At 39.4% G+C, this 25,271-nt stretch overlaps 1 long non-coding RNA gene across 1 annotated transcript; it reads left to right on the plus strand.

The window, feature by feature from the left end:
* The first annotated feature begins 1,876 nt into the window (after positions 1-1,876).
* LOC138794944 (uncharacterized) lies at positions 1,877-22,400 on the plus strand. The gene is made up of 3 exons (XR_011363538.1): positions 1,877-1,955; positions 14,267-14,529; positions 22,264-22,400. It is a non-coding gene; the product is annotated as an uncharacterized lncRNA (long non-coding RNA).
* Positions 22,401-25,271: the final 2,871 nt, after the last annotated feature.

Here is a 25,271-nt window from a genome sequence, read left to right on the forward strand (position 1 = left end):
AGATGGCAGGCTTTAGGTCACCAAAACAAAAATTAAGCACAGAAAAAAAAAACCTTTATTGGTAACTACCTTTGACTAGAACTCCTCAATAAGATAGTTTGGGTCTAGGTTTCCCAGCAAATGTGGCACTACCAATTTGTCATAGACAATATACACAAATATTTTAGAAACGTCACCTGGCATTAAAACACAGCAGTAGATTTAATCAAACTATCTGAAACTTTTTTCTTACTATTCTGCAAACACAATCACTAAAATAAAACTTTCCTCACCATATTAAATCAGCCAGCACAACAAGCTGAAATGTTCTGTAAAATGAGTTACGTTAATGCTGACATTCTCCTTCAGACTACAGATGCTTGATGTAATAAAACGGCAAATTGGTTACCACCAGTAGGGCAGATAAAAAGTTTAAATGTATTAAAAATCATGACCGTTTATAAAAGTTGAGATATAAAATATATTATAATTCGTATGCCATCTCTAAATCTAACATTTAAACTTGTGATAAGCTGGATGTGTTCTGCATGTTTTATTGCAGGCATTCAATTTTATTTTATTCTTCCATTTTAAAAAGCTGTTTAGTACCTAGCACGTTTTCAGATTTTTTTTTTCTTTTTACTGCATGTCTTCCATATCATAACATTTACAATGAATTAGAAAGCCCAAAAGAGAAAAAAAATGAATGATATCTCTTTCAAGGGTGATAAAAAAAAAAAACCTTTGTTGAGTTAAAATCAGCCACAGGAGGCTGCTTTTCTGGGTCATTTTTCAGCTTGCTTGGGGCAAATGAAGATTAAGTCATTCTTAAACCTTCTACCCAGTGGAAAGGTGTAATTCATCTAAACTTCAGGTAACTTATAAATGTCGACTGTAGGTTGGCAGCTCATTCTATTAGCGGATAATGTGCTTCTGTTTCTCACACTTTTGGACTTCTCAATGCCTTTGATAATGTCAGACACTCAGCTCCTTTATGTCCCATAAAACACGCTATGTGATGACATATAGCAGCAATGTGTTAAATAGTGATTTCCCATGCCACACATAGATGAAAGAAATTGCCGAAATAGATCTCCATTCCCTTTAAAAAAAATATATAAATATTTTCTTGATAATGAACCATTGGCTTGGAAGCTGTGATAAATCATGGTAATGTGTGCTCATGGATCTCTCTTGATTGTAAAATAACAAGTAAAACCTTAGTATGATATAGAGCAAAGCATGGCTTGAAACTCTCTAGTTAATAATATTATTACAATACTTTCTTAGATTTCGCTGTTAGGATACATAGGATACATAGGATACATAATTCTAGTGGGCAAAAGTTTTTGGAAATTACACTATTACTGGTGCCCAAGGCAACTAATGGTATGCTGCAGGGTGTTGCAGTTCACTTGATGTGTAACATGGCTGAGTGGCATTGCTAAACCAATGTCTCTTGTGTAACTCACATTGTTTGTCAAGGTAATTTTGTGCAAGAATGAAAACTTTGGACACAATAGAGCCAGGGCCCCACCAACTGTAGTGAAAATCCATGCAAAAATAAAAACTACACCTCAGTCTACCCTTCATTTGTCTCCTATATAACATTAAAATAAGTAGAAAAAGAAGTTAATAAGGTTCCTAAACCAGAGAAAAAGGGGAAAAAAACTGCAACTTCTTGCCATTTTTGTGAAAACTGTCTCCCCAGCTTTGCCTCACCAGCAACTAGGGGTCTTCTCACTGGCGAGGCCTGCATAACATTTTGAGAAGCACTGCTGTAGAGGATTCCCATAAGGTTTGGGTAACTGTGGTGTAGTGTACAGAAGTAGACTCTTACTGACAGTTCAGTAGCAGCAATCTCACGTGAAGAGACAGTTATGACAGTTTTGCATGTGGTAATTTGTAGCTCATGGGCCTCCACTAAAGATAAGTGATTCACCCATCTAAACAAAGCAAATCGCTTCATTTAATCGGTAGGTGGCTTATCTGCCACATGCCTTTGAACTCTGTTACGCTCCCTGTTTCTCCTTCCCCAGTCATGGAAAACTTCTCCCAGTTTCCCTGGACTGTATCTACCCTGGAGTGGCAGGGAACTTGCTCATCTCTAGCCACCACAAATGAGTGAAGATCAGCAAGATTTGTGCTTGTTTGAACAAGAAATCAGGTGGCCTGGCTGCATGAATGATCCATGTACTGTTTGTGCAGCCATCGAAAATGACAGCACAGATATACATATATCTGTGTGGTCAGTTTGCTAAACACACAGCAGTTGAATACTTACCTAGTATGCTGTTGCTTATAATCCAGCATCCTCTCCACTCTGGAGGAGGCTGGACCTGAAGACAGCAGCTGTATAAGAGAGCCGGTAAGAAGGATGCCAGATCACAAGCAGCAACGCACTAGGTAAAGTATGCAACTGCTCTGTGATCTGCAAACTGAAAGCAAGAGCTGACTATTACCCGTAGGGGTGTTTCTAGCAACACCCCATGCCAATAATCAGCCCCTGTAAAAGGCCCAGGGGAACTCCAGGTAGAGGTTAAAGAAATGAAACTTCTGCAGAAGCATAATGCATGACTTACCTGTCTATCCCAGTTTTGAAACTACCAAAAATCCATTTGTGTGTGTGGGGGGGGGGTTGCTCTGTTTTTTTGTTTCTGTCCTTCCTGGTTTAGCTTTCCCTCATGTGATCATCACAACCCCAACTCATTGCAATCAGTAAAGTTAGTGCAGCAGCTGCTTCTGGCCAGACAGAGATAGTGAATCACTCAGGGCATTGGCGGATCCAGCCAAGCCTCCTGAGAAATCATGCCCTTCTCCCTGCCTGTACCATCAGTAAACACACACAATGTGAGACAGAGACATGGAAGATTTGTCTCATAAGGTGGGAGAGCAGAAGGAGCAGGAGACAATGTGGATTTCTATCAGCTACCAGTGTGGCAGAACCATACAGATACAGTAATAGGCTGGATTCATACACAGTATATTTCAGGCAGTATTTGGTCCTCATGTCAGATCCTCATAGCAACCAAAACCAGGAATGGATTAAAAACACAGAAAGGCTATGTTGACACAATGTTGAAATTGAGTGGATGGCCACCATATAACGGTAATAAACTGCCATTATTTCAATACAACAGCCATTGTTTTAAGATAACAGCAAATATTTGCCATTAAATGATGGCCATCCACTCAATTACAACATTATGTGAACAGAGCCTTTCTGTGTTTTCAATCCACTCCTGGTTTTGAATGCTATGAGGACCTGACATGAGGACCAAATACTGCCTGAAATATACTGTTTGTGAACCAAGCCCTACATTGTATAGACACATCTATGTAACTTTTAATGTACTTTTAATAGAAAACAAGTTTTTCTTATCCGGAGTTCCCCTTTAAGCCTCTTGGCAGAAACTCCAGCTTTAGTTGGCAAAAAGTTAATTGAAGCAACACAGTCCTTGAGGAACTGTTACCTCTCTTAACTAGCCAATTTCCTCTGTCTGGTTCAGGAACAAGTGGTTGAAAAAACTTTCGCCTTGGCATAGACTGTGGGCAGTATTAACCCTTTAAGGACCGGGGCAATTTTGATTTTTGTGAATTAGTTTTTTCCTCCTTGTGCATAAAAGGCGCAGTTGCATTTTTTCACCTAGAAACCCACATAAGCCCTTATTTTTTGCGCCACTAATTGTACTTTGCAATGACAGGCTGAATTTTTGCATAAAGTACACTGCAAAAGCAGGAAAAAATTCAATGTGTGGTGAAATTGAAAAAAAAACCCACATTTTGTGTTTTTAGTGGATATGTGTTTTTACACCGTTCGCCCTGGGGTAAAACTGACTTGTTATATATGTTCCACAAGTCGTTACGATTAAAACGATATGTAACATGTATAACTGTTCTTTTATCTGATGGCCTGTAAAAAATTAAAACCATTGTTTACAAATATACATTCCTTAAAATCGCTCCATTCCCAGGCTTATAGCGCTTTTATCCTTTGTGTCAGGTGTCATTTTTTGCGCCATGACATGTTCTTTCTATCGGTACCTTGATTGAGCATATACGACTTTTTGATCGCTTTTTATTAACATTTTTCTGGATTTGATGCAACCAAAAATGCACAATTTTGCACTTTGGGATTTTTTGGCGCTTACGCAGTTTACCGTACGAGATCAGGAATGTGATTAATTAATAGTTCGGACGATTAGGCACGCGGCGATACCAAACATGTTTGTTTATTTATTTACTTTTATTAGGGGAGGGGGCTTTTTATTAACCCTTTGAGGACCAGGCCCAAAATGACCCAGTGGACCGCGCAAATTTTGATCTTAGTGCTTTCGTTTTTTTCCCTCCTCCCCTTCTAAGAGCTCTAGCACTTTCAGTTTTCTATCTACAAGCCATGTAAGTGCTTGTTTTTTACAGGAATAGTTGTACTGTGTAATGGCGTCATTCATTTTACCATAACATGTATGATGGAATTCCAAATATATTATTTATGAAGATATAAATAGGTGAAATCGTAAATAAGAATGCAATATGGTAACGTTTGGGGGGTTCCTGTGTCTACGTAATGCACTATATGGTAACAGCGACATGATACTATTATTCTATAGATCAGTCCGAACACAACCATATGCAGGTTACACAGATTCTCTAATGTTATATATATTTTTTTTTATGAAATCCTTTTTTTTGGCAATTAAATATTAATAAAATGGGCCTATTGTGACGCTTATAACAGTTTTATTTTTTCACCTACGGGGCTGTATGGGGTGTCATTTTTTCCGCCATGATCTCTAGTTTTTATTAATACCATATTTGTGAAGATCGGACGTTTTGATCACTTTTTATTGATTTTTTAAAATATATAATGTAACATAAAATCGGTAATCTGCGCACTTTTTCCCCTCTTTTCGTGTACGCCGTTTACCGGTCACAATGATGCTTGTTATATTTTAATAGATTGGACAATTACGCACGCTACGGTATATTATATGTTTATCTATTTATTCATTTTTATATGTTTTATTTATATAATGGGAAAGGGGGGTGATTTAGACTTTTATTGGGGGAGGGGTTTTGGGGTAGTGTGTTAGTGTTTTGAACTTTTTTTTTTTTACACTTTTGAAGTCCCTTTGGGGGACTTCTACATACACTACTTTGATTTTTACACTGATGAATGCTATGCCATTGGCCTAGCATTGATCAGTGTTATCGGCGATCTGCTCATTGAGCCTGCCTGTGCAGGCTCAGTGTAGCAGATCGCCGATCGGACCGCACGGAGGCAGGTAAGAGACCTCCGGCAGTCCGTTTCAACGATCGGGACCCCCGCAGTCACACTGCGGGGGTCCCGATCGGTAAGTGACAGGGGACTCCCCCTGTCACTTACACTTAAACGCCGCGGTCGCGCCGCGATCGCGGCGTTTAAGGGGTTAATGACACGCGGCAGCGCGATCGCTGCAGCGTGTCATTACCGGTGAGGTCCTGGCTGCTGATTGCAGCCGGCCCCCACCTGCTATGAAGCGCGCTCCGCTCCGGAGCGCGCTTCATAGCGGGAAAAACACCCAGGACGTAAGGTTACGTCATGGGTCGTCTGGGGACAGACTTCCATGACGTAACCCTACGTCCAGGGTCGTCTAGGGGTTAATAATGACACTTTTTTTTTTACTTTTACACTTATACTAGAAGCCCGCCTAGGGGACTTCTAGTATAAGTGCACTGATCTCTCATAGAGATCTCTGCAGCATAGATATGCTGCAGAGATCCATGAGATAGGCACTCGTTTACTTCCGGCTGCTGCAGCCGGAAGTAAACGAGTGCCGAGCCGGGTACGGCGCCATCTTGGAGCGGTCCCCGGCCGGCTTCAGAAACGGAGATCGATTGTCCCGGAGGAGCGATCTCCCCACTAGACACCAGGGATGATGCTGCAAACGGTAATCGGTAATATACGCCCGCGGTCGTTAAGGGGTTAAGCAAAACTTCCTGACACCACACAATGCTGTAATGCTCCATGCGACCCAGATCTGTCCTTAGTAAATATGACAACAGGAACTGGATAAAAAATGACTTGCTAGTATCAGGGTAGCTGATATTCAAACCGATTAAGGGGTCACAAAAAGCACAATCTTCTGCTTATTGTGGGGTCTACATTCTTACAGGTACTCTAGACTGGAATTGAAGTAGGTTGGGTTCAGAGGCCCTCTCTCATAGAGGGCCCTCTCTGTAGATTTGATAGCAAGTTACTGCAAATTAATGCTTGGTGACCTATAGACCTAGCTCTTAAACTGGAAGAGACTCCTCTGATCAACTTAGAAAGTTCCATCCCTTGGGGGCTCTCTACTTCCTTACACATGACCACTAGGTATGGAAAATGCACAACAGCGCTGTCAATGTATTCAGTGTATACTGTTTAGCAGTATTTAGAAAAAGTATTTAGAAGTAAAATAGTATAAACAAGTAACTTACCCATACCCAGTTACCCGGCCGGGGCGAATCAGTGCACTGATGGTGGTAGTCCCACACCCCAGTACACTAAGCCATTAAAATTACATATGAAATTAACAACAAATTTCCCCCAAATGTCGTCTAGGATCAAGGTAATTCAGTTTGAATTTCCAGCTGTTTGCTTGTCCCTGAAGCTCCAGTTGGTGGCTTCATTTTTTTCTTTACTTCCCGATTTAGGCTTTCCCATGATGCTCTTTGTCTTCTATGATGTCTAACTGACTCTGAAAAAATGTTAGATGGCTTATATCTTGTTCAGCCAATCAGGGCTGAGCAACCTGTGTTATCTGACAAAGGAAGGCTAGCTTAAGAGGGCCTAGACGCGCCTCCCTCTTGATGATTTCATTGTCACAAAATGGCTTTCTGGGGTCAACAGTCATTAGGTAAGAATGAGTTTACTTCACTTCCTGGTGGGGGATTGAGGGGGGAAAAGGCAGAGAAGGGGGGCAGATAGGTGATTGAAGCATATTACAAAGTTATATAACTTTGTAATGTGTTTCAATTGCTGGGAAAAAGCTTTTCTCTGGAGTATACCTCTATCCTCAGTGCTTTGTGTGCTATAGGGACATATCAGCAAGTTAGATGCGTCTAACCAGTTGTTAGTTTCACTTTAAATGGAAAGTACTATAGACCAGCGAATGTATCTTTTACAGGAATGTCTTGCCACCAGTATAAATAGGCAATAGTTGTATACTATATTAGATTTATATGTATTAATGTTCTGGATCTTGTCTCCATTGTAATGAAGATGCTAAAAACATCTAATAATTAAAATCTATAAATATGTCTTATCTACTATTTAGTCACACTAGCATTAACTGAGGAAATATTAACTATAATAAACTGTGCAATTGCGTAATGCAGCTTTTCTTCTGGAAAAGTCACTATACTCAGTATATTAGCTCTGAAAATTACAATATGAATTAATTGGAAACAAGTGCTCAGTGGCGTCTAGTTATTAAGACGTTTTCTAAGTTATCCATGCAGTGCATATTAAACCTGACAAGTCATGTAGCGATTAAAAATTGGTATGCTCCAACAACAGTGTCAGAATTAGGATCAGTGACTGGTTTAACTCTCACTGACAAGGCAAGCTTGGTGAGCAACTTGTTTCCCGTCAGTAGGGAATATTCAGCTTGGCTGCCTTCTTCGAATAAACACTGACAACTCACGGTATGGAGACAACAGTTTCTCCTAATGCCTTTAGAAACTTTGTAGTTCTACTCTACACAGGTTTCATACATCATGGTGAGTAGACCTGAGCATTACACCAGTAATTCCGCAATGAGAAGCATGCCACTGACTACATGAAGGTCATGCTGAGGACGAAATAATCATCCATCTATTCTTTCCTACTCCTCCATATGTAACAGTATTTACTTTCTTGGACACAGAAAATTAAGTGTCTATTCCATAGTGACAAGCAGTCTGGTTCTCCATATGTACTATGAAGTTCCTTAATAGGTAAGCTCCCCATATATAGAAGCCTAATCAATAGATAAAAACATCATTCCCCATATTTTTCTGCAAAAATTGATGTTACAGTTTATAGATATATTGATCAGCCACAGCATTAAAATCGCTGATCTAATATTCAGTAGGTCCCTCTTGATGGCCAGTACAGTCCTGGCCATTCAAAACATGGGTCCTAGAACGCCTGTAAAGTTGTCCTTTGGTTTTTAGCGCTACAATGTTAGTTTCAGATTTGGTTAGTCCAACAAGTTGTTGGGTCAGGCTCCTTCTGTATTGCACTTCTTTTCTGACATACCACACAGACCGATTGAGATCTTTGGAACGTAACACCTTGAACTCTTTGCCATTTTCCTCAAAGCATTCCTGACAACTTCCGTAGTGTATCCTGCTGAAAGAAGTTCCTGCCATTAGGGAATACAGTTGTCATGAAACAGTGTATTTGACCGGTAGAATATTGCCCAGAGCATGAAAGCTCCACATATTGTATTCCATTCATAGTGCATCCCGGTGTTACATTTTTTCCAGGTAAGCAATGTACATGTACCCGACTATAATGTGAAAGAAAACATTTATCAGACCAACCATCTTCATACACAGCACTCTGATATGGGGCTGTGTGGGTCCCATACATAGCAATTTTTAATTAATTATGTTCCCTGATGGTCAGCATTAACTTTTCAGCAGATTGTACTGCAGCTGTTCTGTGAGATCAAACCAGAAAGGATAGTCTTTGACTTCCTATGCACATCAATGAACCCCTAAGGTTAGGTAATTGCCATTTTGGACATACCCTAACCCAGTTATCATATCATAATCATAACACAGTTTAGCAGATTCCAGCTTCAAAAATTGAAATTCATCCCTCATCAGATTCCACTGTAGCAAGATATTCAATGATATTCCTTTCACCTATCATCAGTTTTCATTTTATGGCTGATCGGTTATGTTCCAAACTAGCTTGATCACTTGTTTATTAATAGTCACATTTAACTTATTATCCTAGTGAGGTCACATAGTGTCTTATTAGGACTTTACCAAACTCATTCGCTCTTGATTTTTGTTTGCATGGTACTTACAGTATGTGTCCATCTGGAATAAACAACATTCACTGTTAGGAATCGTATTTGTCAGTGCCTGAGCTATTGTCATCTAAAGAGGGAATCACTCCTTGGCTATTGTTTACTATGCAATAGTTGTGTATTTATGATTTATTTACACATACTATTGGAAATGTTTTCACTACATCCAGCCCAAATCCCACCAATGAAGCAAACAAAATTTTATTGGTGTGAGAACTCTGTCCTAGGCTGTCCAAAGCAAAATTAGAACGCATAATAATATTAAGTCTTGGCCCCACTTTTTGCCCTTGCCAGAACTCTGCTGTTGTGTTGGGACGGCATCAGTTAACAAATCAGAGTAGAGGGAGTAAGGCCCTATTCTAATCAAAGAGATTTCAACAGTGAAGGTCTGCTGGCCGTTGCCTGTGTAATAGGAGAAGCAGCAGACGCCGCTCTCTTTAATGAGCCATTCAGACAGCGAGCAGGGAAAGAGGAGGAAGCGAGCACTAAGCTGTCAGGTTGACGCTCACTTCCTCCTCTTTATCAAGCCTCTTCCACTTCTCTTTGTAGGGACATGTTGCTCTGAATAGATGTATGCACAGCAGTCTGTCAATCACCAACCTGACTAATGGGTAGAGGTAAAATGAGGTGGAGTGCACTTGAACATGAACACAGCAAACTCACAACCCCTGAGTAAATATAATAATAATAATAATACCTAGCTCTGATCCCCTAAGGCTCCTATATGGCTCTGTCTGGTCCCAAAATATTCTTTATTTTCCTTCTCTTTTGTATATATATTTTTAATTATTATTATTGTTATTATTATTATTATTATTATTATTATTATTTTCGATTTTGTCATACCTGGCACAAATTAATTTCTTGAGTCATGGGATTTTGCCCCCATTGAATTGCATAAAAATCATTTACGCAACAGGATCGGAGGAAAAATAATCTGCCCGTCTGGCTTTTATAATATGTAAAAACATGCAACTGACATGACTGCCTTATTGTGAGAAGTAGGACAAAATATACCTGAATATTTTGTTTGGTTTCTTTGCAATATAGTGTCATATCACTACAATAAGATTTGTCATTTATGATCAACTGAATATAAAAATTGCGCCATAGTACAAATGTGCTAATTTTAGTAAAGGCCGTTTTACACACAACTTTTGGCAGGGGAAGCAAGTGCCAAACTATCAGGCTAGCTCTTGCTTTCCCCTCATTCCCCACTTGCTCTTTGTGCTATTACACAAACAGACAGCGAGCAGAGTGCTGCGGAAGGGGCTTCCTGGAAGTGAGTGCTGCGGAAGTGGCCAATTGAAGCTAACCAACATTACACCAAACGATTATCAGCCTGAACAGCCGGTAATGGGCAAAGTACAGCCAATAATACAGCCAATTTGTGTAATGGGCCTTTACTTACATCATTGTACTGTTTCTATCCCCCATGGATTTAATCACTCCCTGCTGTGTGTTACAGCTGCAACCACGGCGCGTACCTTCCGACACAACCGCGCTGTCATTCACGGCTGCGTGTGTCCCCTTCTATCCGTGAGTCCTGCTGTGTTCCAGCCTGCCTGCCTACTTGTCTCCAGCTTCACCTTGCCCGCCACTGCTAGAAAGCAAAGCCAGGGGTAGCGGCCTGGGGGTCGCCTGCTGCAGCAAGTCCATCCGGCCTTGCGGAGGGCACTGGGGAAGACCAGCGACCCCTTAGACTCCATTCCCTGGTGTGGCCTACTTCATTACTTGTGGTGTTACAGCGGATTCACGACTCCAGTCGTTAGACTGGGAAGTTATCTGTATACTGGTGTCCCCTGTCACTGCACTCTTGTTTGTATTGATAATAAGGGCACTGATGAAAAATAATCTATGAAGATCAGGAAATCTCAGCTTAATTTCAAGCCTAGTGACCAAAATGCAAGATTTCTGGAATATTTTGTTATATAGATAGTAAAATTAGAATAAAAAAAAACCAATAATCTTAAAGAATATGTAAAACATAAATGGGGAGATTTATCAAACTGGTGTAAAATAGAACTGTCTCAGTTGCCCCTAGCAACCAATCAGTTTCCCCTGTTCTTTTCTTTTCTTTCCCTACAATCTGTTTGGAAAATGAAAGGATGAAAGGATCAGATTGGTTGCTAGGGGCAACTGAGACATTTTTACTCTACACCAGTTTGATTTGTCTCCCCCAAAGACTTTAAACAGTAGGTCATTTTCTGACACATTCCCTGTCAGGCAAGAGACTTTTTAATAGGAAGAGGGTAAAACAATAACCTACACTCACCTCTCTGGCTCCAATGCTGGTATTGCACCATTCCGTCCCCACTATGAGGCCACCTCCAGAATCTGGGGCCGAGATGCTGAAGGTCGGACACGACGGGCCTGCAATATCACAAACCCAGAACCCAGAAGAAGCCGCATAGCAAAAACAGAACTATAATTATAACTGCAGCATTGCGAAGGCCAGGGGGGTGAGTGCAAGTTATGATTTTTAATCACCCCCTCCCTGGTCATATAATTAATAAGACCCTGCCCAGCCAACCCCTTTAATCCTGCCCTGTAATTACACACTACCATAACATACAGCAACTATACTGTACATAAGAGAGTGACTTTAACTTTGCAGGTAATTGTTGCAAGTTCATGAGCGCACAAGACAATGCATTAATCTCAGCCGAGACCCCACAATGTATCAACAGGTCAATAGTTCAGTAAGAGAAGGAAACATAATTTGATTGGACAGTAATTAAAAGAATCAATTCTTATCCTACTCGATATGTCCAGTCATATTAACACATTTCCAGATTTCTTACTCAGTGGACTAGTCAAGATTAAAGGATTTGCTAATATGGTTGAATTGAGTATACTTCCAAACTGACTAAGCAGATTTGAGAACAAATGAGTTCATTTAGCATTGACAGTGAAAGATTGATTTTGCACGGAACGAGTTACCTAAGGTATTCATCATTTTCCTCGGCTTCTTTGCACAAGATGGAGATATACTTCTCTCCCTTTCTGATTGTAATAGGACTTCTTACTGAGCACCTTTATTTTACAGCCATGATTGCAGACTAGCGCTCTTTTAATTTAGACATTTTTACCCTCATAGTTAGACCTTCTAGAACAACCTCTTTAAAATCACTTTGGTGATCTTAAAAGCCTCTGTATGGTATAATGATTCATTACATGACTTGCTCAAATCAACCGCATTGCTTTAAATTATAAAGCAGAAAAATTACTAATTACTGAAATGAAAGTTCAGCGACATATAACTTGGTTTGATTGACCAGAAGGGACAGGAGAGAATGATAACCCAGTCTCAACTATAATAATTATGGAAATATTTTTACATTATGAAGTAACAGGGAAAAAAAGTATCATGTAACGCTTATGATTTTATAGTATGATCTTACCAAGGTACAATTCTCTGCATTACCGCCTATAATAGATGCTGTGCTTTTTTCTAGAGGCAGCAGACTTGCCCTGTGGTTAACAGAACAAGAGTGCTCCTGATTATGATGGTTCTGCATATCCTAAGTACATTTGTTCTAGCACTGGTGCACTTTCTGATCATTTAGTGTTACACAATGACAAATGTACAATGGAAAATAATACACTGTGAAATAATATTATAGTAAAACATGCATATATTTAAGTCAGTACCTAGCAATGTACTCTCATCAGCTCCTAGGCATCAAATGACCCTGCAGCATGCCTGGATTTTACAAAGATACAAAGGGTTTTTTAACTAATTCATTGACATTGGTAAACAATGGCAAACAGTACTGCAGTTTCATTGCAAGAGGATTGCATGGAAAAACTTAATAGAGTGAATAAAAATATATCACATTCTGGTAGTTACATAATTCTAATAATTTAGTATTTGAAAACAAACTAATTCTAAGTAAACTTAAAGGATTGTTCAGGCAGGAGATATATATATATATATATATATATATATATATATGCCTGTGAAGGGGGTGATTAAAAACAAGAACATGCACCCAACTCCAAGGCTTTTGAGCCACTGCTGGTATAATGCCATGGTATGGGGGCCTGTAATATCACAACTCCCAACTCAGAAGAAGCTGCACAGCAGGGGCAGAGTGGCATAATACCAGATGTAATGTGGGGGTCTGGGAAGTGAGTGCATGTTTTTCCCTATAGGTGGGTAAAAACGCTATAAGGCTATGTTCACACAATGTAACAAGAAGTGCAAATAACGGCCATTGCAAAACAATGGCCATTATTAATGAACTCATTTTTACATTGTGTGAACATAGGCTATAAAATGTTATGTCTATATGCATATTTGCATTTGTTCCCTAATTCTTCAATAGAAAACATAACTTGCACTGAAAAAAACCCAGGGGATAAAATACCAGAGATAAAATACCAATACTAGTTTACACAAAAATGAGAAAATGCCAGAGAAAATGCCAAAAATCAGGAAAACCATTGGCAGTTTAGGGGCATTTTTGGTCAGCCCAAGAAAACACTGCAAAATTTAGGTCTGAGAAAAGCCTTAAAGTTTAAAAAAAACTGTTTCATTCTTTAACTGTCTAATCTATGTTTAGACCAACTATGAGTTGGCTTAATCTACCATGACTCTTTTAGAAAAGCCATACCCTTTTGCCAAAGTCACTCTAAATTTGGTGGCACAAATTGGGTTAAAAGTCTGTCTCATTTGTAATAGTAATTCTTACTCTTTGTTATCTCTATAAATTTAGGTACACTTCATTTGCTTATGCTGCCAAAAGTGCTGATGAATCTGGACTGGCAAAATAGTCTTCTCATCTGTTGTGCTTAGTTTTTTTTTCCCTAGGGACACTCTACATATACAGCACAACACACAATTGATGATCAATACATTGTTTGGCAAAAAGTAATGGCAACTGTAAAGGTATGTGCACACTACGGAAGACGCTTAGAAATTTCAAGCGGAGGCCGCAATATTTTGAAGGGGAGGATGCAATAGTCTCAAGCTTAATCCGCCGTCCACCCAAAGAATGGACATGTTAATTTTTTGGGTGGACGGTGCATTGAGCTCGAGAATATCGTTCTGTCAATGGCACAGGCCTGCTGTAAGGGCCTCTGCTTGAAATTTAATAGTGTGAACATACCCTTAGTTCAGGCATTGGCACCCCATTGTGGAAAACCATCTGATCCTCTGAACAGACTTTACAAACTGCAAGTCGGATAGTAACACCATTAGAAATGCCATCTCGCTCGTTTCTATTTTGCAGATTTCAAGTTTTTGTGGAACCAGGTTACAAGTCATCTTATGCAGGTGGGAATGGAGAGAAGGGTAATCATAAAAGAATGATTGACAAGGAACGTCCCACATCCATTGTCAAGAATGTGAAGATCATCAAAGACATAAACACCCCTCATTTAACTTGTTCTGCATCTTCCATTGATTTTTATGAAAAGTTACATTGTCCGAAGATTTTCCATGTTTATCTGTAGATTGCATCAAGTTTGGCAGGGCGGATCAGCAGAAAAGCAGGTTGGATTTTTATTTTCCAATTCTAGATAAGATTAGAGGTGCTACAGTTATCTGGCAAGATGGGCAATGACTTCAGCTGATGGGTTAATATTACAATTCCAAAAGCATTTCTAGTTTAGATGGATTCACATAAAGATTACCATGTGTTCCTGAGAATTAAAGGAAATTGGACATTGAGGCTAAGTGGAGACAAGGCAGGGCCAATGTGCATTGTCATTCAGTACAGCACTGTGGAAAAAATCAGCAATATATAAATAATGCATCAGAAATAAATAATTTATTCAAGCTATCATAAGCAACCAACATTAGACTACAACGGGAGTTGTTCATTTAAAGAATTTGCATACTGTATACATATAACAAAGTGTATATTGTTATTCACCAAAGCCTTCAAATATTTAAGCCATTGTTACAAAAAGATGAAAAATGTTAAGAAAAAAATAATAGTATAATCCACTAGTATAGAAAGCCTAAAGTCAATGTTCACCTTTCCCCAATGTGTCATTTTAGGTCAATTATTCTACAAAGATTGAATATAAGTCTAGTCTAAGTTTATGACAGGCTACTCTGTATATAGGGTCAACAGATTCCAGCAGCATTTTTTTTATATACACACAATACAGGGGTTACAGAATTAAATAAAGGGGTTTTCCATTCAAACATAAATTTTGATATCTTGTGGCCACGGTGAGACTAATAATTCATTCTACACTTGTTATTATCTATTCAGTGTCTTTCTGCCAGTTCTGAGCTGCTGGTTTCTGCTGAAGACACAAAAATCTGTGTGTGAGCTTTTCTCTCTGTCTCCCCCTCCTCACCCCCCTTCTGAGACAGCTAATGTAAACAAGTCCCTTACTGGCTTTATCTCCAACATTGTTGCTTCTTAGCAATGCTGGGATGATTATTCTGAGGTCAAGTTGCTAATAAACTCACTGTGATTAATCCTCCCAGCATCACAAAGAAGCTACAATGTTGCAGATAAAGCCAGGCAGGGGCTTGTTTACATCATCTGTCTTAGATGGGAGGGAGAAGCAGGGGGAGACAAAGAGAAAAGGTCACACTGAGATTTTTGTATTTTCAGCAGAAAGCTGCAGCTCGAAACTGGGGGAAGGAGACTGAGTAGATAGTAACAAGTTTGGAATGAATTGTTAGTCTCACCTTGGGCAGCAACATATCAATAGTTATTATTTTGTATGACTCAGTTCACAGAGAGATGCAGGAGAGACACGGGCAGTGCACCCTAAGCTAAGCCCTGCCCACTGTCCCTGCCTACTTGCCGCAATCTGCCCTAAAATGGCAGCGGGCAACTGGGCGGCGGTCCCTTGCCTGGATACATGAAACAAAAGACAAGACAAAAAACACAATAAAGGAGAGTCAACAGTCCGGGTCATAACAATCGGACAGAGCAGTACAAATCACGATCCAATAAGTAAGGTCAATAAACAGGCAATAGGTTCAGGGGCAGGCAGCAAGCAGGGAAGGTCAGAATGCAAGGCAGAATGGTTAGAATAAACACAGAGAGTAACAGAGGCAGAAGCAGGCTGAGACAAGCTCAATATCCAGCACTTGAATGAGACAAACACTTATAGGGATTCAGGAGACAGTCTCAGCCCCTATTGGACAAGGCTTCTGGTTTCAAACAAAATCACCTGTGGACAGAACTGGCATCAGTGTAACTCCTTGATAGCCAGAGCACAGAGCAAACAGGTGGGGCTGAACATCATGATAGAAAAAGGCCAGTGTTCAGACAGGGTTCAGGTTACTGCACAAGACATCCAAAACACTGAATATCAGCGCCATCTCAGCCGCACAGCACGAGCCGAGGGACGCACAGAGTTCAGCACAGTCACATTCATGACAATATTTGAGTTGAATACTCCTTCAGATATTTAATTCTGTAATGTGTAAGTGTAACCCCTTGTCTTGTCTGTATTTAAAAAAAAAAAAAAAGTGTTGCAGAATTTGTTGGCACTATACAAATAAATATTATTATTATATACTGGAGGGGTCAATGACAACTGGGATTACTTACACGGGGATGCCTGCCTACAAGAGAACTTCCTACATTTGGCATATTATTTACTATATTGGGGCACAAAAGGGACCTACATACTACATGTGCTGGAAATACCAATTTTTTGCCAACGTCTAATGCTTAACAGTATTTAGCAGTGCCACTGGAGCTTCAGACCACCAAATGATAACATCAGTTAGACTATCTAAATGACAGCCGCTTTTATTGGATGGCCGCCATTTAACGACAAATAACGGACATTATTTGTGTGTGAACATAGTCTTAATCAGTATATGATACACAAAAGGTGTGGGGTACACAGGGACAAACCAACATCATGGGGGGCTCCCTCTAGAATATCATAAGTGGAAAAGGGGTAACCCTCCCATTACATGCTAGATAAATCTAAGTGTACATGGTATTAACCTGAAAATGCTTTTGAACTAGTATCTAACAAACTATAGCATATTTCAATGTCTACAAGATATTAGAAACACGTTTGGAAAATCAAAAAATAACAATATGTTCACATGATCATTGTATAACATACAATACAAATTGTGCTAAGTAATGTTAAGACTTTGTAAGTAGGAATTTAATCTTCCTCTTCAGCCACATAACTTTTGCTTGTACTCAGTAGGAAACAAGAGTACTCCTCCAAGATAAATATTACTATTGATCTCTACAACCAAAGAAAATAAGGTTTCCAGAACTTGAAAAATGCAAGCACGAAAATATGTGGATCCTAAAGGAATTTATTGACTAATTTGAAGAAAAGAAAAGAAAAAAAAAACTTCAAAACATACACGCAAATACAGAGGTGTATAGTAATAACAAAGGAAACAATATTTGAAAATAATGAAGAGTGCACTCTGGGGATCCTCTTCTCATTTTTGTGAAGATATTTAATAGGTACATGGGATTTTTTCTTTGCTTATTGATTATTCTGGTGCTTAACTTCTTAGAATCAGGGCATCTACACATCAAAATTGTATAGTAATTAGTCTTACAAATATGGCATTGCAAAATTACATATACATAGGCAGTAAAGATGAACTCCAATTCCAATTGAATATGTACAATTTTCTATTGGCATGTAATAAAGAAAAACTTGCTGAGCAGATTGATATATAGCTTTGTGGGGAATTTTTAGTGTAAGGACCCTATTCTACGGGCCCTATTATCGTTCAAAAAATCGTTATATCATTCATAATTGAACAATAATCAGTTTTGTGTTATAGCAGACAACGATTAAACGACCAATGAGAAATCGTTGTTCGCTTGATGGAAATTGGACCTATTTTTATAGTTAATCACTTGCAAATCGTTCACACATTGTTCGGTGTAATAAGATGTTAGGTCGTTCCCTCTGAAACAAACGCAGTAGCGACGACAGGACGACCGCAAGACAGTCATAAGTGTCACGGTCATTGTTCTGTGTAATTAAGTAAATGATTTCAGGTTGTTTGCCATAGCGGTCGTTTAAGATCGTTTATCGTTAATCGTCAAAAATCACTTTGAATTAGCACCCTATCTTTTGGGCAGTCCTACTCAGTTCAGTGCTGAGGATCAGTGGTGTGTCCCAGAGATGCAAAGATCAGTGCATCCGCAACACTATGGTCTCACAGACATTGATTAGCTCAGATGTAAACAGTTGTTGTTTTTTTTAGTCTCAAAGACAACGTACTTCTATTGGACCCCCTTTTCAGGATACATGTACTCCTGTACTTGATAAAGGGGTCCAAGAGCCCAAAAACACATTGAGGTGATTAACGAAGAGTACGCCAAAGGCATACGCCGGGGAGAAGGTGCAGATTCGCGTACGCCCTGCTGGGCGGGCTGGAGGAGCTTGCAGGGGTATGATAAGGCGGGGAGGAGGCATGGCCTCCTCCCGCACCTCATTTATCATGATTTACACCTGCTCGCAGGCGTAAATCATAATGAAAATCTACACCCGAGCTGATATACATCTGAGCTGATCGATGTCTTTGACGCCAAAGCGCCGCAGATTAATCAGATTTTTGGGACACAGCAAAGATCATCAGCACTGAACTAAATACTTCTATCCCCAGTTTCTTATGGTAAGAGATCCCGGGTTGCCATGGAACACTGCTGATTGAGTGTTGTTCATGCACTACTAAGTGTTATTGTCTTAGCGCAACATTCATAGTTGAGTTTATTCTAAGCTCACTTCTTTCTTTCTTGGACCTAAACGGATTCAACCTATGGTGCACCCCATTTTCTGTTTCTAGCCTTGCTAAATTGGGCAGTCCTAATCAGTGACTGGCAGCTATCTCTGTACACATTCATACGCAAAACTGTCAGTCATTAGGTAGGACTACCCTATGAACTTTTAGGCTATGTTCACACATTATATTTCAGTCAGTATTTTGGTGCTCATATTGCAACCAAAACCAGGAGTAGCTTAAAAACACAGAAAGGCTCTGTTCATACAATGGTGAAATTAAGTGGATAGCAGTCATTTAATGGCAAATATTTGCTGTTATTTTAAAACAACGGCTGTTATATTGAAATAATGGCAGTTATTTACCATTATATGGCGGCCATCCACTCAATTTCACCATTGTGTGAACAGAGCCTTTCTGTGTTTTTAAGCCACCCCTAGTTGAGGTTGCAAAATACTGACCAAATACTGACTGAAATATACTGTGTGTGAACCCAGCCTAAAACTGAATGTACCACTAGTTACATCACTTGGTATTTTTTATATGAACAGACCGGCACTGGTGATGCCAGTGCTGCGGCCCTTTTTTTTAACCACAGCCCGTCTCCTGCGCACGCAGCCAGTATATTACCAAGCACCGGCCAGGCATGACGCACTGGGGGTGGGACCACCGACCCACAGTGTGATACTCCCCCCCCCCTCTGTGTTGATTCTCATGGAGCCGTGTCACAAAGGGGAGGGGATTTTGTCACATTGGCCCCCACTGCTTCATGCCCAGCCAGGTATCATGCATTTACATGGTCATGGAGCGCCTTAGCGACATGACTATTGTTGTAGTTGAAAATTCCTCCTCATAAATTGGCACTAAACCATCATTTTTAATGTGCTACATTAGTTACTTCCAATATGATGAAAAGCTTATACAGTACCATTTGGCAAACAAATAGGTGTTGTGTTATTTTTAATGCTATAAATTGACTGCAGCCACCACTGAGCTAAATGAAAGATATTTATTTGTAATACATTTGTATCACTTGCAACAGTATACAGGGGTTGTTAATAAAACTAACTAGAATTTCTTCCAAGGATATATGCAAGTCTGAGGCTTCCAATAAAGCCAGACTTCTACATGTAGTGTGTAAGCTAACCCTGGCCACTCCGATTAATTACTATTCATCTGCTAATTCCAGTAAACATGTCAACCATTCTACATATGAAAATCTGAAAGTCAAAAAGGAAGAAAAAAAAAAGTTGATTCGATATTTTTTAATCGCTGCCATTGTCATAAAACATATATGATTTCTGCTGATTTATTCAAGTAATGAAATCATTTTTATTATAAGTGATTAAGTGAATTTTACTTTCCGTGGCATAAGATAGAAAGCGAAACTCATTGTTATAATCTGAATATAACTAGAAAGATACAGTAAGTTCATTAACTTGCCTACACTTGTGCATCATAAAAACCTTATTAAAAATGACTCCCTAGCCTGCTGTATTAGCTTCTTTATGAGGCAATTTCTCCATACAGTAATAAGATTTCTCTTTTGCTCTCCCGTGCATATTAAGCCCACTAATCTTCTTTTATAAACTATTGTTTCAGCCACTTTCACAATTTACTCACTTTACACATCCACTCCTATTAATATTAAAGCTTACAAATGCAAATACGAATTTAGCAAGCCATCCCACCAGATTTATGGCGACCACACGTTGCAATCTGGCAAAGAAGAAGCCAGAAACGCAGGTTGTCTAATCACATGTAAAACAGTTTCAGCTCCACTCAATTAGAAGCATATATACCATTCATGAGTAAAATGAGGACATAGTCTCTCCTTTAATGGCAGAAAATAATGATATATTGCCTTAATTTGCTGAGAGGAAGTAATTAGAATCTTCATACACTTTACTCAACAATGCAGACGGTTTGGAAGCAATAAGGCTTTTTTCTTTTTTTTCTCTCTTTTTTTTTCTAAATTCAATATTCATCATGTTCTTGCTTGGAAGATAAGATTGCAAAACTGACACCTAATCCCATGTTGTGGATACTGTCTGTGAATTAATTCTTTGCAATTTGATTACATATAGTGCTGTTGTGGGATATAATGACTTTTCTGTTACAAAAAAAAAAAAATTAAATTAAAAAGGATTTTTTTTTTTTTTACTATTATTACAGTCGCTGGAAGACTTTCCTCACCACATATGTTAAAGGCATACTTATAGAATATGCCATAAATTTCTGAAAAGTGGGAGTACACTTCTGAGAACCTCTACTATTTGGTTTCTATAGGGCTTCTGTTCTCTCTCTCTGTACTGTAATGTCGCCATTGGATCCAACTCCAAACAAAGACTGAATCTTGAGGTGTCCATAGCTCTCTCCAATTGGATCCATTGAACTAACTTGGACACCATTGTACTTGATACACATGTTGGCTGCATTACTATAGAAATGAATTCAACAACCTTTAAAGGGGTTATCCGGTGCTACAAAAAAACATGGCCACTTTCCCCCTACTGTTGTCTCCAGATTGGGTGGGGTTTTGAAACTCAGTTCCATTGAAGTAAATGGAACTTAATTGCAAACCACACCTAAACTAGAGACAAGAGTGGGGCATAAGTGGCCATTTTTTGTAGCGCTGGATAACCCCTTTCATGTTCATTCTGTGTTAGCGCTTTTTTTTTCTTTTTCATATCTTGCACAATTGTGCAAAGACAGAGATATTGAAGGAGTAATATGGTCTGTTGCTTTATCCTATATTAAAGGGGAACTCCAGCAATGCCACGCACAACATCCTTCTGTCCAGTGGGCTTTGCACAGTATAAGCCACCAGACATGAGAGGGCACTATGCGTGCTGGCTCCTGTAAGCCAGGGCAGCGCACATTATTTCCTTTCTCCTGCAGGCCGTGCACAATGATGTTGTTTCATCACACACCGCCTGTAGGAAAAGACTTGCACAGACTGCTGGAGAATACAATACCAGGGGCATCAGGGTGGCACAATACTTGCCTTACAGCGTGCACAGTATAACATTATAATAATGACTGCGTTGGCCCTATAGTGTATGGCCGTTGAATGATTTTAGAAATGCCCAAATGGCCCTCAATAGAAAAAAGGTTCCCCACCCCTGATCTACATAAATAGAATAGAGAAATAGGGAGAGAGAGGGATGAAACCAGCAGTGTCTCCTTTCTCCCATACTACTCAGGAGAGGCTTTTGTTTCCCTTCCCTTGATCAGGTGATCACTATGTGATGTCAGTGGTGGGCAGGGCTGCAGATGAAGTGTTACATCTTGTCTGGCAACAGAGGAAATAGAGCTCATGTGACCTCTTTTTCAGAAGGGAGTGGGAGGACAGACACTAACTGACACACACACAGACACTGACTGACACAGACACACAGCACTTACAGCTCAGTGTTCTCCCTCCTCCTCTCTGTCAGGCTGATCTCCACACTGTAAGATTGATCACCTGTGGGTCATGTGATCAGGTTCTTCACCCCCTCTCTCTCTCTCTCTCTCTCTCTCTCTCTCCAGAATGCTCACAGGTCCTGCTGCTTCTCTGTCTTCTGATGCTCAGACTGCTCACCATGCACTACAGTGAGCGGACACAACATTACAGCTCCAGGCCTCTCTCCCTCTCTTGGCACCTAGAGGCACTTTGGGCCCCAGCACTTTCCCAGGTAAGCCAGGTGCTGACGCCAGCCATGGATGCAGTGTACAACATAAGTTTTAACAGCAGCATCTAAAATACTGTACCTGGCAACAGGGATGGCGCCATGCCATTAGCCACAGCTCAGCTTCATGTCAGCAGGGATTTAGTAGGTTAGTCCATACAGTGGTTAGCTGCAGTCACAGAACGTCCGGTCTCTGAAAAGATCATCCCAGCCGGTACTGCAGTAGCGGCCGGATGATATTTTCGGCTGCAGGGTTCTGATTCGGGTGCATCCGTACGCGCCCGCATCAGAAAGCTCCACTGCACGGTACGGAGTGAGCGGCGGCAGCCGCTCACTCCATAGTGTGCACTGACATGTTTCTACTGCCGCTATTCAATGAATATACTGCAGACATGTCAGTTGTTTGCGGCGCCGCTAGGGATCCCATAGACAGCAATGTAATGTATATTCTCGTAACAATCAACGGTGGTGATTTTACGAAAATATACGTTGTGTGAACATAGCCTAAAGCTATATGTCATATCAGACTTTATTGAGTAGGTTACAGGATAGAAGGTCTGTGTCACTGATCTATCTCTTTCTGTGCTTAGATAAGGTGCAAAACAAGAGTCCGTGGAGCCTCAGTTACGAGTCTCAAAACACGGGTTTTGTGCTTAGATAAGGCTCAGTAAAGTGATGAGACTCCAATCTGCCTATCTTTGCAAAGCCAGAGACATAACAGGAAATGTGAATAGGAATCAAAATGACAGACAACTCATCCTTGCCACATGAATTAACATGGGTGTACACAAGACAGCACAAGGGTGCTTGTCCAGACTGAATAAATAATTCCTTGTGTTTAATGTACTCCTAAAACGTGATCTAAATGGGTGGTGAAACATAGGTTAGGTGGACCAGTGGGCAAAGATTCAGATTCTGGATATTTAATACTGTGGGGTTGTTGGAACCTATAAAGTGAAGTAAGGTCTCCATAGAGGGACAGGAATTAACACTGTCATCCAGGTTAAGAAATGGGCAGCAACTGTAATCTGGCCTAGCAGCAAAGGCGCTACACCTATAAAATGTGTAAGAATGTTTGTTTTATTACGTTGGAGAAATAAAATTTATTGTTATTGAACTTCACATAGACATGTGAAATATGACATATGAATCACTTTGTAACCCAAATAGTCCAAAGCACTGAGAGTTCTGTAGACATTCTTTCTGGTAAGTATTAGCAACAGTAGTCCATAAGATTAGCACTCTTGAATTTTACCTATTATAAGTAATTTTCACCAGTAGATATGCTTTAGTAATATGTAACCTTTAAACACTCACAGTTCTACTTGAGAAGAAAAATCCAATCAACTCCAGCAAGACACAAATAATGTAATCATACAAATCTTACTTGCTTGTATAACAAATATGAAAAAAAAATAAAAAACATGGCAGGGACAGCTGTTGACGCATTTTGGACTGGAACTTAGTCTTTAGCTACTGTATGTAATAGCTTTGTTTAGGCTATGAGTAAGGACTGTAGGTTGGCGGCCCTACTGTGTGGCTTTATATCTTCTTGTTTTTGCAATAAAAAAAGGCTTTTATGCTTCATCCACGACTTGTACTGTTTTTTCACCGCTCTCTAGACTGCCCACTGTCTTTGCAAGTAGCACAATGTGTGGCTTTCAAAATAGAAAAAACAAGTTCACATTTTTATGCAGTAAATAAGAAGGCATCAAAAACCCCACAGTTTGCCCATGTGAATAAGCCCCCAAAAGAAGGAGTCAAAATTTTGTTTTATTGTTTTATGCAAATTAAAATGATACTTGTGGAAGGGATACACCCCTAGTTTTCCAAAAAAGGTATTATGACTTGTCATTTGCTACATGCATAGACGTTTCGAGCTGTTTTTATGAAAAATTATTATTGTTTTTGAAGTTCATAAAATGTACACAAGGCCATAATGGTTTACCCAAAAACATTTGTTTGTACATTTATAATGTTAAACATGGAATGGGACAGCAGCCATAAATGAACTGTATCTCTGATGACATACAATTTTGTCTAAGATCCTATCAATTATTTCCAAGTCCCATTAGATGAATGAATAAAATGAGAAAATAGTCTTTCTTAACCATATAAAAAATGATGCATAGGCTTAATTTAGTAGGAGCCAGTAATTAGAATTTCTTTCTAGTCTGCCAAGAGGCCAAATTAATTTTCATCACAAATAGTTTGGAGATTAGCGGATGAGTAAATATGCAATCTAGTTTCAAGCTCTACGCTTTATTTGTTAATTCAGCAAAACGATAAACTATGACATGTGTAAGGACAAAGGAAGAAATTGCTGGTTTAAATCATGTTTTATTTGAATACATTTTGATTGCACGTGGGTTAAAATAAAGTTATAGCATGATATTTAGGAATCAGAGTTAGAAACACATTAGAATTTGAAATGAGCAAATAAATATCAGGAAGGAAATAGATTTGTTTATGTGTGATATGGCCCATATAATATAGAGTGTTTTCTGTCAAACAAAAACTACCATTTAAAAATTTATTTGTAGACTTAAATTTTAAGTATTATGCCACAGGCAATGGCATTAAAACAAATGAGTCGTTATGGTTTTACTTACTTTCTGTTAACTACTTGGATCTTTAAATTATACAGTCAATATGATTTATTAGAGTCTGTCTACATAGGTCTATCCTAGGATAAAAATAAAAGGACATCAGGGCAGACTAGACTGTCTGAACTCAATGTTTCTATTTTACGCTCAAAATGGAAACCATGATGGCAGTGTGATCACCATGAAAAACACATCTTTGGTGGAAGATTAATATAAGACTATTATAAGTTATATGCTAAAAGACAATATAAAGGACTGAGAA

The sequence above is a fragment of the Dendropsophus ebraccatus genome, chromosome 6 (genome assembly GCF_027789765.1).
Source record: "Dendropsophus ebraccatus isolate aDenEbr1 chromosome 6, aDenEbr1.pat, whole genome shotgun sequence".
In the NCBI taxonomy this organism is placed as follows: Eukaryota; Metazoa; Chordata; class Amphibia; order Anura; family Hylidae; genus Dendropsophus; species Dendropsophus ebraccatus.